The sequence below is a fragment of the Heterocephalus glaber genome, unplaced genomic scaffold (genome assembly GCF_053883595.1).
Source record: "Heterocephalus glaber isolate CG9 unplaced genomic scaffold, H.glaber_assembly_v1.0 deba00001472, whole genome shotgun sequence".
NCBI classification, from domain to species: domain Eukaryota; kingdom Metazoa; phylum Chordata; class Mammalia; order Rodentia; family Bathyergidae; genus Heterocephalus; species Heterocephalus glaber.
The window spans coordinates 16,185,103-16,202,004 of record NW_028258315.1 but is presented as its reverse complement, the minus strand read 5'-3'; the positions used below and the strand labels follow the sequence as shown (position 1 = coordinate 16,202,004).

At 40.5% G+C, this 16,902-nt stretch overlaps 1 long non-coding RNA gene across 2 annotated transcripts in view; it reads left to right on the top strand.

Annotated features, from left to right (window-relative positions):
* Window positions 1-16,902, top strand: part of LOC110349766 (uncharacterized) — a 47,670-nt gene that overhangs the window by 5,622 nt on the left and 25,146 nt on the right. The window contains exon 2 of one of the 2 annotated variants that reach the window (XR_002395989.2): window positions 11,570-13,067. The exons of the other annotated variant lie outside the window; for it this stretch is intronic. This is a non-coding gene — a long non-coding RNA (uncharacterized LOC110349766). The remainder of the gene's footprint in view (window positions 1-11,569; window positions 13,068-16,902) is intronic. 2 annotated transcript variants of the gene reach the window in all.

Here is a 16,902-nt window from a genome sequence, read left to right as displayed (position 1 = left end):
ATATCTTCATAGATAGCTGTCAAGCAAGGCCACTTTAAGGTTTAGTTTTATTTCCTTTCATTTGAGTAAGTCCCCCCCCCCCGCCCCACACCCACCCAGGACTGAGGATTCAAGCCAGGACCTTAGCACTGAGTTACATCCCTAGTCTGTTTTTTACTTTCATTTATTTATTTTTTTGAGACACGTCTTTCACTAAGCCACAAAGTTGCCCAGGCTGGACTTGAACTTGCAATCCTCCTGCCTCCTCCTTGCAGAATGTTGGGATTGTGGGGGTGCACCACCACACCAGCACTTGCAAGTCTTTATGTATAGTAGCCCCCTTGTCCATGGTTTCGCTTTCCATGGTTTCAGTTATTTGCAGACTGAAAATATTACTCATTTTGATTTATTCAAGAAACCACATTTATATCACTTTAATTATAGTATATAGTTATAATTGTTCTATGTCTTATTAGTTATTAACACTTTAGTGTGCCCAACGTAGAAATTAAACTTAATCATAGATATATATGTACAGGAAAAAACCCTAGTGGGAATGGGGTTGAGTACTAGCCACGGTTTCAGACATTCATGGGCAGTCTTGGAACTCTGTGGCTAAGCAGGACTACTGCATCAGGAGCTTACCTCAATGTCTATGATATGAGCTGCAAATATTTTTTGCCTGTCTGTTGTCCTACATTGCTAATCTCTTTTTCTTCACTTTGTAGATTAAAAAAATTTAACGTAGGGCTGGGGATTTAGCTCAGTGGTTCTGCTGCCTGCCTTGCAAGCAAAAGGTCCCGAGTACAATCCCCGGTACCAAAAAACCCAAAACAAACAAACAAAAAAATTCAATGCAGTTAAATTTATCTTTTTTATAGTATCTGTTCTGACTCATATAAAGGTCTTTGCAAACTTCATAGTGAAATGTTTTTGTTTTCTTTTAATACTTTATGATCTTATCATTTACATTGAAATATGCTTCCTCTCTAGAGTTTATTTTGGTTCGTTCAAGGAATGGCATGTGGATTTATTTTAATGTTTTCCAGGTGGATACCTCCTTGTCCTCGTACCATTTATTGAATAATTTGCCTTTTCCCTGTTGATTGCAATGTCACTTTTATACCCTATGTGACGTCTCTATCGAGTACCTTGATTGACCAAGATTCTCTACTAGTCAATGAATGTCTGTGCTGAGTGTGTGAAAGTGTACTCCTGGGTTCCTGGTAGTGACTAGAATTTACTTGCCTTGTGTCCCTCAGAGTCCAGCTAATCTGATAAGGAAATATGTGACTAAGGTTTATTTGGGTCTAGCGGTGCATGAAAAAAAAATAATGTCTTCAAGAAGTAACTGAAGGAGACAAGAAACACTTCAATTGATTGGGTTGTTAAAATGGATTATTTTCTGCCACAGAAGTAGCAGCTTATTGACTTTCCCAGTCCTGGTTCTAAATTAGAAAATTGCTTTAAAATAAATTTCCCTCCTCCTGTTCCCCACTCCATTCCTTCTTCTCGTCCTCCCTTTCCTTCTTCCTGGATTGAATTTTCAGAGCTCTTCACTGGTTCTCCAGCACTTTAAAAATTATCTCATCATCTTTATTGCTTTATCACATCTGGCTCATTCATACTTTTTTTTCTTGAATCAAAACTGTAAAGTATTTAAGACAATTTTCCTGAAATCTTCCCTTTAGAATCTCTACTTTATTTATTTAATTCTTTTATTGGTACATTTTAGGTATATAGTACGTTTACATTAATCATTGGGTGCTTGTACCTGTACATGATGTATCTTGGTTCTTATTTTTCCCCCATTCCCTGTGCTCCCTTCACCCCCTCCACCCTTCCTATTTACATAGATTTTGTTTCTATTTTTTTTCTCATAATTTTTCCTTTCCCTTCTTCCCTTTCCCCTTCCCCTCTCATCACCCCTACACCTTTGGACCTTTTCCTATTTCAAATTATCAATTATTCATTTTAGAGTCTCTACTTTGAAGGAACTTACACATCAACTCTGACAAAAATTAAAAACAAAACCTGAAACTCAAATACATCACTTAAAAAAAGGAGCAGTGGTTTCTGCCAGATGTTTTTGTAATATTCCTTTTCTTTCTTTTTTTTTAATAAAGTGATTTTTAAAAATTTTTCCCCATTAACCTTATTGGTACATTTTAGGTATAAAATACAGTTACATTCATCATTGGGATCTTATACCATTACATGAGTCTCTTGGTTCTTATTTTTTTTCCCTTTCCTTGCCCTCCCTTCACCCCCTCCACCCTTCCCTATTTGCAAAGACCTTGTTTCCATTTTTTTCCTCTTCTCATATTTTTTCCTTTCCCTTTTTTCCCTTCCCCTACCCCTCCCAATTCCCCTGCGCTTTTAGACCTTGTCTTCCTGTTACACAATATCAGTTATACATTTTTTAAATTACAATATTAAGATCTAGGAGACATTACCACTGATTTTACAGAATTTAAAAGGATATAGAAAGCATATTACGAAAATCTTTTTTGAAATAAATTTGACAACTTGTAAGAAGTAACTTAGAAGACAAATTAATGAAACTAACTCTGGAGGAAATATAAAATTTGAATAGCACCTATTAAAGAAAGTATATTCCTAGCTTGAAAACCTACCTATATGACAACAACAGGCTCATAAACATTTTAACTGATAAATTATATCAAACAATTAAAGCAGAAAAAAGAAGGAACACTTCTACCCTCATTTTAGGAAATCAACATTGTGCTAATCCTAAAACTGGATAAAGATAATAGAAGAAAAAAGTATGAACATAGATAGAAATTTGTTTAACAAAACAAACTGTTAGAAGTCAGATCTGGCAGGATGTAGAAAGTGGTTTTGTTATAGGGATGGCAGTGTTGGTTCAGCATTGGAAGATCCACCCCCAAAAGCCATCATTTTAACAGAGGAAAGGAGAAAGCCATATGATCCTGTCACTAGTTGGAGAAAGAGTATTGGACTAAATTCTACAGCTGTTCATGGTAAAAGCTATCAGGAAACTAGAAGTAGAACAGAAACTTCTCAACAGATTAAAGACATGTACTCCATACTTCCAACAAAAACTCTTTCTATGAATGGAGATGATACAATGCTTTCTCCCTAAAGTGGGGAACAAGGGAAGATATGCCTACTCTTCATCTGTCCATTAGACTTTGAAACATAGGTTTAAACCAAAATAGTCTGGAAATAAAATGACACAACTAGGATAGGATTGGCACGGCAGAAGCAAAATCTTTATATGTAGATGAAATGATCATCTACAGAGAAAATACTAAGAAATCTCTAGGAGCCCCTGGAACTTGTACTTGAATTTAGCAGGATTAGAAAACACAAGGTAGATATAAAAATTCAGGTCTGTGTATACTTGCTATAAATGAAGAATTGGATATTGAAATTTAAAAGTTATGTAGGAGTACAAAGGACCCAGAAAAGCCAAAAACAAAAACAAAAACAGTGATGGAAGACGTTTAGCACCCAATTTTAAGACTTCTTCTAAAGCTACAGTAATCAAGGCGTAAGGAAAGACATACAGATCATTTGAATAAAACAGACAATCTAGAAACAGAACCACACATATATGGTCCACTGAGTTTTGAAAGATTATTTAACATTAGCATTTTATAGAATATAAACTCGATTCAAAAGCTGAGGAAGAGATAGTGTCTTCAGCAAATGGCACTAGAACACCTGGTATCCATATATAAAAAATTAACCTCAACCCTTTTTTTCCATACATGAAAATAACTTGAAGGGATCTATGAACCTAAATAAGAAAGCCTAAAAGTATAAAACTTTAAGAAGAAATTATAAGGGAAAATATTTATGAATTCAGGGTAGGCAAGAACTACCTAGGATACAAAACTCATGATGCATAAAAGAAAAAATATTGATAAATGAGATTTCATCAAAATTTAGAACTTTAAATGACATCATTAAAATGAAAAGTAGTCCTTAGCAAACCATATTTACAATGGATATAACCTATGAGCAGAATATATAAAGAATTCTTAGAGCTCATTAATAGACAACCCAATTAAAATGTAGACATAAGAAGATGATAAATAGCCAGTATAGCACAAGGAATGGTGTGCAATTATAGAATCAGAAAAATACTAATCAGTGCAATAACAAGATTGAATTATACACTCATTAGGGAGATGAAGTCAAAAGTTTTAAAAGCCTTGTCATGACTTTTTCTTTTTGTTGGATTCTCCCCCTTTGCATTTAATTTGTCACGCCCAATGGATTCATTCTGCTGGGTTTCCTGGGGTTGTGATCCTCATTGTCTTTTCCTAGGGTATTGACTAAAATTTTTTGATATGGATCTCCAATTTCATCGCACTATGGTCTGATAATATACAGGGGATAACTTCAATTCCTTTGCACTTACTTAAACATGTTCTATGTGTGAGTATGTGGTCTATTTTGGAGAATGACCCATGTGCAGCTGAGAAGAATGTGTATTCTGATTTTGTGGGTGGAAGACTCTGTAAACATCTGTTAAGTTCATTTGTTCAAGAGTTCGATTGAGTTCTAGTATTTCATTACTTAGTTTTAGTCTAGTTGATCTATCTCTTTGTGACAGTGGGGTGTTGAGGTCCCCCACTACAATTGTATTAGTGCATCTATGGCTTTTCATGTCCGTTAGTATTTGTTTTATATAGTTGGGTGCACTAGTGTTTGGTGCATAGATATTTATGATTGTCATCTCTTCCTCTTGGATTCTTCCCTTTACAAGGATGTAGTGTCCTTCTTTGTCTCTCTTAATTAGTGTTGGTTTGAAATATACTTGATCTGCAAAGAGGATAGCTACTCCTGCTTTTTTTCGGGTTCCTGTTGCATGCAGTATTGTTTTCCACCCTTTAACTTTCAGCCTATGAGTTTCCTTTTGAATTAAGTGTGCTTCTTGTATGCAGCATATTGTTGGATTTTGCTTCTTGACCCATTCTGCCAATCTATTTCTTTTGATTGGTGAATTGAGACCATTAATGTTGATGGTTATAACTGAAACGTATTGACTTGTCATTGCCATGACTTTTTCTTTTTGTTGGGTTCTCCCCCTCTACATTGAATTTCTTGTCATGCCAGATGGGTTCATTCTGCTTTGCTTCCTGGGGTTGTGATCCTCAATGTCTGTTCCTAGGCTATTGTGTAAAATTCTTTGGAGTGCTGGTTTGGTATTCACGAAGTTCCTAAGGTGCTCTTTGTCATGAAAGTATCTTATTTCTCCATCCATTTTGAAAGATAGTTTTGCAGGGTCCATCAATCTGGGTTGGAGGCTGTTTTCTTTTAGGGCTTGGAATATGTCACTCCAAGCTCTTCTTGCCTTGATGGTTTGTGTTGAGAAGTCTGCTGTGATTCTGATGGGCTTTCCTTTGTATGTGATTTGTTTCTTTTCTCTCACTGCTTGTAGAACTTTGTTCTTCTGTTGTGTTTCTGGAATCTTAACAATTATATGCCTATGTGTAGATTTTTTTTGATCAAGTCTATTTGGAGTCCTATATGCCTCACTTATCTGTATGTCAAGCTCTTTTCCCCTGCCTGGGAAGTTTTCTGCCATTATTTCTGTGAAGAGATCTTTTATGTCATCTGCACTCTCTCCTGTTTCTTCATTGAGCCCAATCAGTCTTATGTTATTCTTTTTTGCATCATCTAGAAGCTGCTGGATTGATTTCTCATGTTCTCTTATAATTGTGAAGCAATTTTTCTTTTCCTCCTCACTAATTGCAATCGTATCTTCTATATCTGAAATTCTGTCCTCACATTGGCTCATCCTGCTGTGTAGACTTTCAGTGGAGTTTTTCATGTCTTGGAAACCTATTTGCATCTGTTTTATGGATTCCATTTGTTTCCTATGTTGGGATTCCATCATGTTCCTGAGCTCCTCTCTAGATTTGTTAATCATGTCTTGCACTAAAGGCACAATTTCTCCTGTTATCTGAGAAATAATTTCTGATGTCATTTTTTCCAGATCCCCTTTTGTTGCCAGTTCATTGGGTCCAGGTGGTTGAGTATCAGAGTATTCCATCTCATTTCCCTTTGGGGTTGATGTAGGTGATCTGGAAATCTGGTTTTGAGACTTATTTATGTGTTTTCTCATTTCGACTGGGGTGGGGGGCTGTTAGCACCTGCATGGATTACCTCCTCTGAGCTGGGTGAGGTGGAACAGGGGCCAGGAGCAGAGGTAGGGATGGTGACCCAAAAGCCCTTTCCTGTGGGCTGGGAGCAGCCGGAGGGATGGTGACCGGGAAGCCCCTTCCTCTGGACCAGGAGCAGTGGGACGACGGCTCAGAAGCCCTTATTTCTGGGCCAGGAACAGTGGGACTCGGTACCTTGGTCTGGTGGTCTGGTGTCCTCTATGCCTTGGTAATGTGGAATCAGGTGGCTGCCTGTCTGCAGTGGGGTGATTCGTTGTCTTCCGCTTGACTCAGGACCTCGGTAGGGTGTGCACAGACCTGTCTGTTTGCCGCGGGCTGATTCGGCATGTTCCGCGTGACTGGGGACCTCAGCAAGGTGTGGGCAGACATGCCTGTCTGCAGCGGGGTGATTTGGCGTCTTCTGCGTGACTCAGGACCTTGGTAGGGCATGTACAGACCTGCCTGTCTGCAGCGGGCTGATACGGCGTCTTCCACATGACCTGACTAAAATTTTTTGGAGTGCCGGTTTGGTATTGATGACGTTCCTGAGGTGCTCTTTATCATGAAAGTTCCATTTTGAAAGATAGTTTTGCAAGGTACATCAATCTGGGTTGGAGGCTGTTTTCTTTTAGGGCTTGGAATATGTCACTCCAAGCTCTTCTTGCCTTGATGGTTTGTGTTGAGAAGTCTGCTGTGATTCTGATGGGCTTTCCTTTGTATGTGATTTGTTTCTTTTCTCTCACTGCTTGTAGAACTTTGTTCTTCTGTTGTGTTTCTGGAATCTTAACAATTATATGCCTATGTGTAGATGTTTTTTTGATCAAGTCTATTTGGAGTCCTATATGCCTCACTTATCTGTATGTCAAGATCTTTTCCCCTGCTTGGGAAGTTTTCTGCCATTATTTCTGTGAAGAGATTTTTTAAGTCATCTGCACTCTCTCCTGTTTCTTCATTGAGTCCAATCAGTCTTATGTTATTCTTCTTTGCATCATCTAGCAGCTGCTGGATTGATTTCTCATGTTCCCTTACAATTTTAAAGCAATTTTCCTTTTCCTCCTCACTAATTGCAATCTTACCTTCTATATCTGAAATTCTGTCCTCACATTGGTTCATTCTGCTGTGCAGACTTTCGATGGAGTTTTTAATCTCTTGGAAATCTGTTTGTATCTGTTTTATGTATTTCATTTGTTTCCTCTGTTGGGATTCCATCATGTTCCTCAGATCCTCTATTTTTTTTATCTGTGTCCTCTCTAGATTTATTAATCATGTCTTGCACCATGAGCAAAATCTTTGCTGTTTTCTGAGTAATTATTTCTTATTTCATTTTTCCCAGATCCTCTTTTGTTGCCAGTTCAGAGAGTCCAGGTGGTTGAGTATCAGATTGTTCCATCTCGTTTCCCTTTGGGGTTCCTGTAGGTGATCTGGAAGTCTGTTTTTGAGGCTTGTTTATGTGTTTTCTCATTTCCACAGGGCAGGGGGTGCTTCTGACACCCACGTGACTCACCTTCTCTGTCCTAGGAGATTGGGATGGAGGTGGGGGAGCTTCCTTCCGGGTGCTGGGACCAGCTGAGCTTCACTCTGTAATATTCCTTTTCATTACAATTATTTTCTCTGATGTTATTAAGTGATGGTTGGTTCTTCGTGGATCTTAAAGTGTTCCTTCAGACACACTTGTGGGGATGCTTGCAGATGACATTGTATGAGGCACAGAACATTTTCCACTGAGAAATGAAATACAGGGAATACAACTGGGAGTTAAGGATACCAAAACATTGTTATAGCATTTTAGTTTGGAAGGAGCAAGTCCGTTAAACTCAGTGATAAGAGCAATATGCTAAATTTTCTCTTCCCTAATCATGGTAATTTTCCTCTTACCCATTTTGGAGCAATTTTAGGGGCCCTCCTCCTTTTGTCAGCCCCGCCGGAATTTTGCAAGCCTGCAATTTACAGGACACTCAGTTGTTGCTGATAATGTTAGCAACAAACACATATTAGCATAATTTACAGGGTGCTGGCATGGGTTTCCCTCTTTGGGTGCTCATTGTGGAATGTTGTTGCTGGCCTTGGCTAAGGGCCATGGAACACTTAGACCGTGTTGTCTGCTCTTATGTCCCTCCCTACTCTCTTAGCACCCCCAAAAGCATGACAAGGGCCTGTGCGCAGCCATCGGATGCAGGGAAATGAGCCCAAGGAGCAGGACTGGGGAGGCCCTGGGATAGTGAGGCAAGAAGGGAAGCCACCTCAAGAGAGAGCCACTGTGCTGGTTATGCCTGTGGTCCCCTGGGGATCTAGCCCATTGCAGACCCTCCAAGAAACCTTCTAGAATATTCTTGAGGATTGTTCACAACAGAAGTACATACTCCCTGGCTCCCCAATTTCCCAGAGGTGTAGACCCCCTCAAGCCCCAGCGGCAAGTGGCCAGGGAGTCCTGGCAGGCAGCCTGGGAAGCATGGCGGAGAGCTCAGGGCAGCAGGCAAGAGGGAGGCCACTCGGCTGAAGCCAGTGTGTCAGGCTACAGCTGGGGCACCTGGTTGCAGCAACAATGGGAAAAACAAAACGGGCTGGTAAGAGGCTTTCAACAGGCATCAAAGATGCCTCCGCAGCACTAGGAAACCTATTCCTAAATGCAGTTAGGCCACTGACTACACTTTATAACCACTCCTAGAATTGAATTCAGAGATGTTTTAAGGTGGCTGCAGAAAAATAGTGAGTGACAGTCAACCTCTTCTCCTTGTGTCTGCACCTCTCAGTGACCTGGTACTGCCTGTGTAGTTTCAGAGGAAGCTGGGTACAGCGAGCAGACCACCCAGCCAGTTCAGAAGCCCAAGGACACCTGCAAGTGGGTGACCCACCTTGTCCACTCAGGAAGTGTCCTTGGGCTTCCGGAACACCACCGACTATTTCTACTTAGTCACACCTGCCAGCCCTCAGTGCTAATGAGAGAAACACCACAGGGCAGGGAAATCAATCCTGAGGTGTTATGGTTACCCGTTCTTGTAAGAAACTTGGCTAACATCACAGTGGGCACCTGTGAAACTCATCCAAATGCCACGTGTTGGTGCTAGAGTAGCAGGCGTGCAACAAAGATGGCTTTTTCCATGAGGTGTTGGTTCAGCCTTGGGCAGATGGTTGGCACCAAATCATGTCCTCATATACATAGGTGCATACATGGATAAGCATTTATGGAAAGAACCATCACGGTGCAATTAGGGACAGCAAATAATGTCTAACAAAACCCTTGGTTGCCCCCAAGACTCATGTAAAAGGGGGATCAAAAGAGCAACCACAAGGCTATGTGGCTTTTTAAGAAAGTGATCTATTTTGATTTCTCAGGGAGGACCAAAAATAGGACCTAGCCTGAGCTTGATGGGTAAAGAACCAGCAGGTACCTTGAGCCATTTGATGTGAAAGTGCACACCTGCTAGGCAAGATGGCATGCAGGAATGAAGTTGGACTCAGTTGGCCAGCTCACTTCTACCCCAGGCTCCCTTTCCCTCTTTGTTCTATGTCAGCTGACAGACTCAACCACCCCTGGGTTTTTGCAACTTGTTTAACAAACATGTAGGAGCATTTGTGGCATGCCAATCACTCATCTAAGTTCATTAACACGCACTCATCTAAGTTTATTAACACGCACTCATTTAGTCCTCATAAAAAATACCATGATGTGCACAGAATTTTCAATCCCATTTTACAGATGAGCAAGCTGAGGCAGCAAAGTACATAATTTACTCAAGGTCATGCAACAAATAACCCATAGGACCATGATAAAAAGCATGTTCTGAATCACTGGGCTGCTATCTTTGTCTGCCACTGAACATTGATTTAACTTTCCCCAGCTCATCACTGAGAGCTCATCGACTCCTTTTATCATCTTAGCCAGCTTAGGTGTCTAATCCACATAAACAACAAACCATAGTGAAAATAAGAATTGGAAGATGTATTCGGTGGGACCCACTGGGGTCCCACAGTTAGACCAATGGAGAGATGTGTAAGGCAGGGGTAGAGGCAGAGGCAGAGATGGGATTGTGTTCCTGTACTGTGAATGCTAACCTTGAACCACTGAAACATCAAGGGCAATTTAAATGGCATTCCCTTGAAGAAGGCAGCAACGTGTTTAGGTCATCTGAAATTTCCTCCCCTCAAAAAATAGTTCAAATAAAAATAGCTGTTACATCTTCAATAGGTAAGCTTCAGTTATTTTGGTATCTTACAGAAGTTGACTTCTTGGAAATGCTGGACAAGTATGAAGTACCGTTGTACTTCTTGTCCCATTAGTGCGGGTTAGTGCCAAATGCCTTCACTGTCTCCTTTCTTTGAAGACATATTTAAAATGAAACTTTATGTCTACATTGGTGTAAGGATTAATGTAGTTTGGATGCGTGTGTGTGTGTGTTTACTGAGGATTGAACCCAGGGCCTTCCCCAGCCTTTTTTCTTAACTCTTTTTGGTGGGATGCAGGTCTTGCTAAGTCAATGAGTTGCCTGGTCTGGACTCCTGCCTCAGCCTTTCAGAGTGCTGAGATCACAGGCGCATGCTAACACACCTGGTTTGGATTCATTCTTTTATGTTTATTTTTAGGACATGTATTATTCATATTCAAGAATCTAACAAAATAGAACAATGTTATTATTTAATGCTATTAGATTCATTTTTCTTCTGATTTTAAAAGAACTTAAGATTACAACATTTTCCTTGTTCTTATTCTTTCTGCCTCCTGGACCTAATGGCTAAGTTGGGCCTCCCGGGCCCAGCTGCTCCATTGTGAGAATCCACCGTCCTCCAAAGGGCTTCGCCCATATCGCAACTGTAATGTGAAAATATGTATTAAAACCAAAAATAACTGGCAGTAATTTACTACAAGTAGAAATTCATTTTGAAAAGCAAAAAACAAACATCATACATGTTTTTTCCCTCTCTTTCCCTTTCATTCTCTGTCCTTTCTCCTTTTTCTCAACTTTAAAAATGTTGAGATTATTCTAGATTCATATGCATTTATAATTCCTTTTTCAACCATTTCTTACTTCTCAGTAGCACGTTACATCGAAATTTGTATCAAAATACCACTGATAATGTTTTCTAAGCCGCTGATACAAGACTGTGCTTGCATATAAATCTTTACTTGCATTGAATACTTTGTCATTTTTGGACACTAATCACATCAGTTCCTATATACTATTAAAAGGTCATAAACTATACTAGGTGTATTTACTATAAATTCCATGCTATATATTGTCACCTTATTTTCTAAGTTTTAAACACTTTAACTCTGTTCTCTAACTATTATCTAGATACTATCTGAAGTTTTCTTGCTCCCAATCTTCCATAGATGACATTTGTATACATTGGGTTACTTTGGCACTAACCTTAATGCTTTGTGCCAGATGATGGCATAGGAAAATCACGTCACGTGTTTCTTTATCCCACAGGTCTCCCGACCCTCTGTGGGAGGCAGCTGGAGATACTTCCTGAGGTAGAGCAGGTTTTCTCAGCCTCTGCACTCCTCACACTCTGGGCTGGATACGTCTGTTTTGGGGAGGAGAGGAGAGCTGTCCTGTGGATTGTCAGATGTTTGGTGGTATTCTTGGCTTTTACCCCAGCGCCAGTACCACCTACCCTCACCCTTCCAGCTGTGACCATCGCAGATGTCTCCAGACATGGCCAAATGTCCCCTGGGTGGCAACATAATGTCACTGCTCGCTGAGATCTACTGGCTCCAAGAATCAAGAGAGGCAGAGTGGGTCTGTGGGAGCAGGATAGTAAAAGATGTCTCCGGGTTTGCTGGAACTTTTGCATTCTTTTCTCCTGAAAACCTTCCAAGACCTTTGGGCAAGTTTGGATCTGCAAGCCCTGACTTCCTCATTGGTAAAATGGGGATACAACCAAAGCTACCCCATATAAAGAGATCTATGCCAAGTGCTTGTCACGGGTCACAGTGTCTGGCACATTCTGAATACTCAGCAAGTGTTAGACACACACACACACACACACACACACACACACACACACACACCCCACAACCTGTCAAGCACACATCAGAGCAGTTGACTTTCTGGCAGAAAATGTGGCGATGGCTATCTTTTTTAAGAGTTTAAAGAGATCCATGTTATTGTGAGTTATTCAAGACAACAGTAATAAATAGACCAGCAAGACGAACTGCCTTTTATAGAAAGAGGGAGGCAGTGTTTAATAACTAAGCATAAGAGAGCAATTTCTCCACTCTCAAGAAGACAGGATAAACCACTCACTATAGACATTAATTGTATTATTCCTAACCTTCCCTACATTCACTTAAAGTAGGTATTACTTTTCCTAATTTTAGCATAAAGAAATAAAGTGCAGAGAGGGTAAGTCACTGTTTCAAGGTCAGAGTGCAAAGAAGTTGCTAATGCAGGAGTCCAGCCCACACACGGTCGGATTCCAACTCTATCTTCCACAGTTGTGCTATAGAAGGGAAAGGGAATAGAGCAGAAATGACCTGGGAAAGATGGTGAAGGAGACACTGGGCCAGAGAAAAACCCAGGCCTGACAGACAGAGCTCAGCACAGGGAGCTGAGACTCCCTGACAAAGAGTAGACCTCATCTTTACGTGTTCTGCCTTTGTTTCTAAAGGGAAATCAAGCAGGAGAGAGAGGAGGCAGATGTTGAGAATTCAGCTGGAGTAGGTGTGTTGTTGAGAAGAGGAACTGTTTTGTGCTGTCTACACAGCTGAGCGTGGGGTGCTGAGCATGAAGCCCTAATTTAGGCTGTAGAAACCTAGCCAGCAGGGTCCTGTTGGCAGAATGTTGAGGAGGTTTAAAGGAGAAGGGCCAGGAAAGACAGAAGAGAGTTTTTGAATTCAACTTTGGCTAAAAAACCAATTATCTGGAAGAAACGCATACTGTCATGTCTCCATTTGGGTGCTCGATCTTTCAGCTGACCTGCCAGGTAAGCTACTAAGTGGGGAGCTTTCTGGGCACTGGAAAGTGGGGGACCAGAGCAGCCCAACTTCTGGGAAACACGCAATCTCTCTGACTCCAAGTTTTTCAAATGGAAAATGCAGCCCTTAGAAAATAAGCAGCCATTGATAAACTGGGAGTAAATCTTGCCTAACTGGCAAAGAGTACAATGACTTCCAGGCGGAGGGTGTTTGGAACATATTCCTCCTTTCAAAGGCCCCTGGGCCAGCTGGAGGCTTTACAAGGGCCCCCACTCAGGCAGGCCAGCGGGGAATTGAAGTAATCTAATTTTAATTATGTGACAAAAGCATGAAGAATCATTTAAAGGTCTGTCAGAGGGAAAGATGTCTCGTCTGCCAGGAGTCCTTAGATGGAAATAAAGAAACCCACAGGCTAAATGCTAGGTTTTGGTGCTTAAAAAAAATAAGACTCACATAATAACCAGATTGTGCATGATTGAAATAGAGATAGACAACAACAGGAGACATGCACAGCCCTGTCAGTTAAGGACAAAGACACCTACAGGGCAGCTGCCCACATGAAGAGAAGTCTAAACTTCTCCTGTGGTTAAATAGTATTTTTAAAACAAGATGATAATTCTGTAGTTTTCTGAAATTAAGGGAGAGAGCATTCCCATGGACAGTACCACAAATAGTTTATAACGCATTTTCTTATGCATTATCCAGCATGGGCTTTACAAACATGATCTTGTTGAGTGTTCAAGGAAAGTTCTTAGCTTTATGTTGAAAATACCAGATGGATTTTTGAGATCTCAATCTGGTTTAATTTGGTGCCGATTATTACTTATGTAAACATAAAAATAAATGTCCTTTTGTGTATAGCTAAGTAGCTCTCTCTCTCTCTCTCTCTCTCTCTCTCTCTCTCTCTGCAATGCTAGACCTAGGGCCTCTGCTTACCTGGCAAGTGCTCTGCCACTGAGCTACACCCCCAGCCCCTAATAACTTCGTTTTAAAGTTCTGAGTGCCACAAGCTTCTAATCAGTTTTTTCTTTAAATTTGCCAGCCTTGGGCAAAAGATCTGGCAGTGTTAAAAACTGGTAAGCTGACTATGGACTAGTTGCTATTCAAAGGCATTACTACATCCTTCTCAAATTCAGGACAGAATTCTGCCCAGATTTCCAGTCCAGGTAAATACCATATGGTTTACTGAAAATTTCCCATGTAAGTCAAGAGATGAATCTGAACCTCAGAGAATTTGGGCAAATAGACACAAAATTATCCTGCCTCATGGTACTTATGTTTCATCTGTCTTTATAGCTGGCACCAAATAGAAAGGTAGCCTTTCTGAGTTGATTTCTAAAGTAGAAGCCACATAAGATTTCCTCTCATAATTTTCTAGTAAGAAGAATAAAACAGACTCCTCCCATTTCCACCAGGGAGTGTGTTAGTCAGTGTAAAGCTGAGTTATGCTTCAGTAGCAAATAAACCTCAAAATTTCAGTGGCTTAATATAACAAAAGTTTACTTCTTCTTTTTGGTACTGAGGATCGAACTCGGGTCCTTGCGCTTGTGCAGCAGGCGGTGAAACCACTGAGCTAAATCCCCGGCCAAAAGTGTGCTTCTTACTCATATCATAACTCTAGGCAGGGTCCCCTGTGTAGTTCTCATAATAGTGATTTTGGAGATTGGGTTGCTTCCATCTTAGAGGAGGCTGTCTGCAACACATGGCATCCATGTCATAGTGGGAAGGGCAAGAAAAGAATACAGGAAGCACACTGGCGTTGAAATGTACTGAAAGTGACAAATATCATTTCCACTTCATTGCTGAGGTCTAGCCATATGGCCCCAGCCCAACTGCAAAGAATTGGAGAAATGGAGAGAAGTGAACCATGGGCAACGTGAACCATGGGCAACGTGAACCATCTCTGCCCTCAAACACTTACTCAGCGCCATTTCCCAACCATGTCCTTGATTGGTTCTTTTGATGCACATAAGAAGTGGTGTTCCTCACTAGAGACTGATTTTATACAAAACAGATAGAGTGGTCTGGGTTACTTCTTACCAATGGTAATTTCTTTTTCTTCTCTCACATGATTGTATTTACAAAATATTTCAGATTTCACCTGCAAAAACCTCATTTTTTTCTCTTATAGTTCTAAAACATTGACTAGTTGAATATACATAGTAATTCTTAGCAGCTTATCAATAAATGTTGACATGAGTATATACAATGTTGGCCCAAGAGCCCTGATTCTAATATGCAAAAAAGCAGAAAGTCCCTGGAGTAGGCTTGCAACTTCCAATACTAGTTCCTATTCCTGAAGTGCTCACATGGACGGCACCAGCTTTAGGATGGATGAGGCATTCCAGGAGCAAGAAAAAGTACTTAAAAGGCAACATGATCCTCTTCTTTGGATTTCTCTGCTACTGTCAGAAGAGATTCCTTTCTTTATTCACAGCAGTACTTGCACCTTTTCCCCTCATTTGTCAAATTCTCTCACACACTCAAGTAAAACTCTCAACAAATGGCCAGTGTGGTTTCCTGCCATCTCTTTCCTCTTCCCAGTTCATCCATCTAGATCCTCTTCAATTTTGAGGATCTTGTAAGAAGAGGGTTGAAATCAAGTGGATGATTACAAAATTATCTTTAGCAGCACAGAGAGGTGAAATCTTGAATATTCATGCATTAATAATTTGTGTCTGGTCCCATTTGCCAGCCTTAAATCTACTGGAAGCACCTTGCATATTCCTGCCACTTAGCAACTCTCCCCAGCCGCCCACTTCTTTAATAACTCAGCACACCACTTGAAATAAGATGCCCAAAATATGAAGTTATAGCAAGAGAGAAATAATAGAGTTAAAGAGGAGGTACAAATAATTTTGTAAAGGAAATGAGAGTCAGATTCCTTTTGGCAGCACAATATTGATTTTTGACACAATCATGAAGGAAAACGTGAGTTTGTGCTTTGCTATCTTCATTCCCCACTAGTTCATAAGTATGGATATAGAGTTCTCTTCCATGTTTTCCCATTTTCCACTCCATAGTGATGAATTTTGTCCTTATCGCACAGGATGAGATATGCATCCTCACAGATGGCCTTCTCTAACACTTGCATGTGGCCCAGGGTCTGAAGCCCTCTTCCCTACACATTGTTGCCAAAGACTCCTCTGTGGCTCAGATGTCACAAACTCTCAGATCCTAATTTCCCTACTCAGCAGTTCCCAGCCCAGGCTGCACTGAAATCTTCCAAACTGCTTTGAAAAACTTCAGGACCCAGGTACAACTCAAATTGGTAAATCAGTAACTCTTCAGGTGAGACCTAGACCCCTGTATTTTGTGCAGTCCTCCAGCTGACTATAAAGGGAAGCCAATGTCAAGAACCATTTCTCCGACCCAATATTCCTGAATCTTTAAGGGGTATCAGAATTTCCTGGTAGTGCCTATGAAAAATGTAGATTCTTTTTCCTCTCTGGAAGATGCTGAGTCATTACATCCCCTAATCTATTCTACAGGTACCTCAAGGGACTGCTGATGTAAAGGGTTCCTAGACCATCCTTTGAAAAACTCCTCACCTGGGGCTCAGACACTAAATCCTACAATGCTGCTGTGCTTCTGTACCCACAGAAAACATTTTTATTCTAGGAATTTCCATACATATATAAATATATGTATTTATATATACATATATAAAAAAGGATAATAGTATGATGAATGTTCTGGCTGTTTATTGATGCATAGCACATCACCCCAAAAATCATTTGTTTTAAAACACAAGCAATCATCTGTTTTGCTCATGAATGTGCAATGCAGCTTCCTCAGTAGAGACAGCTGGTTTCTGCTCCATCTACCATCAGCTGGGGTAGC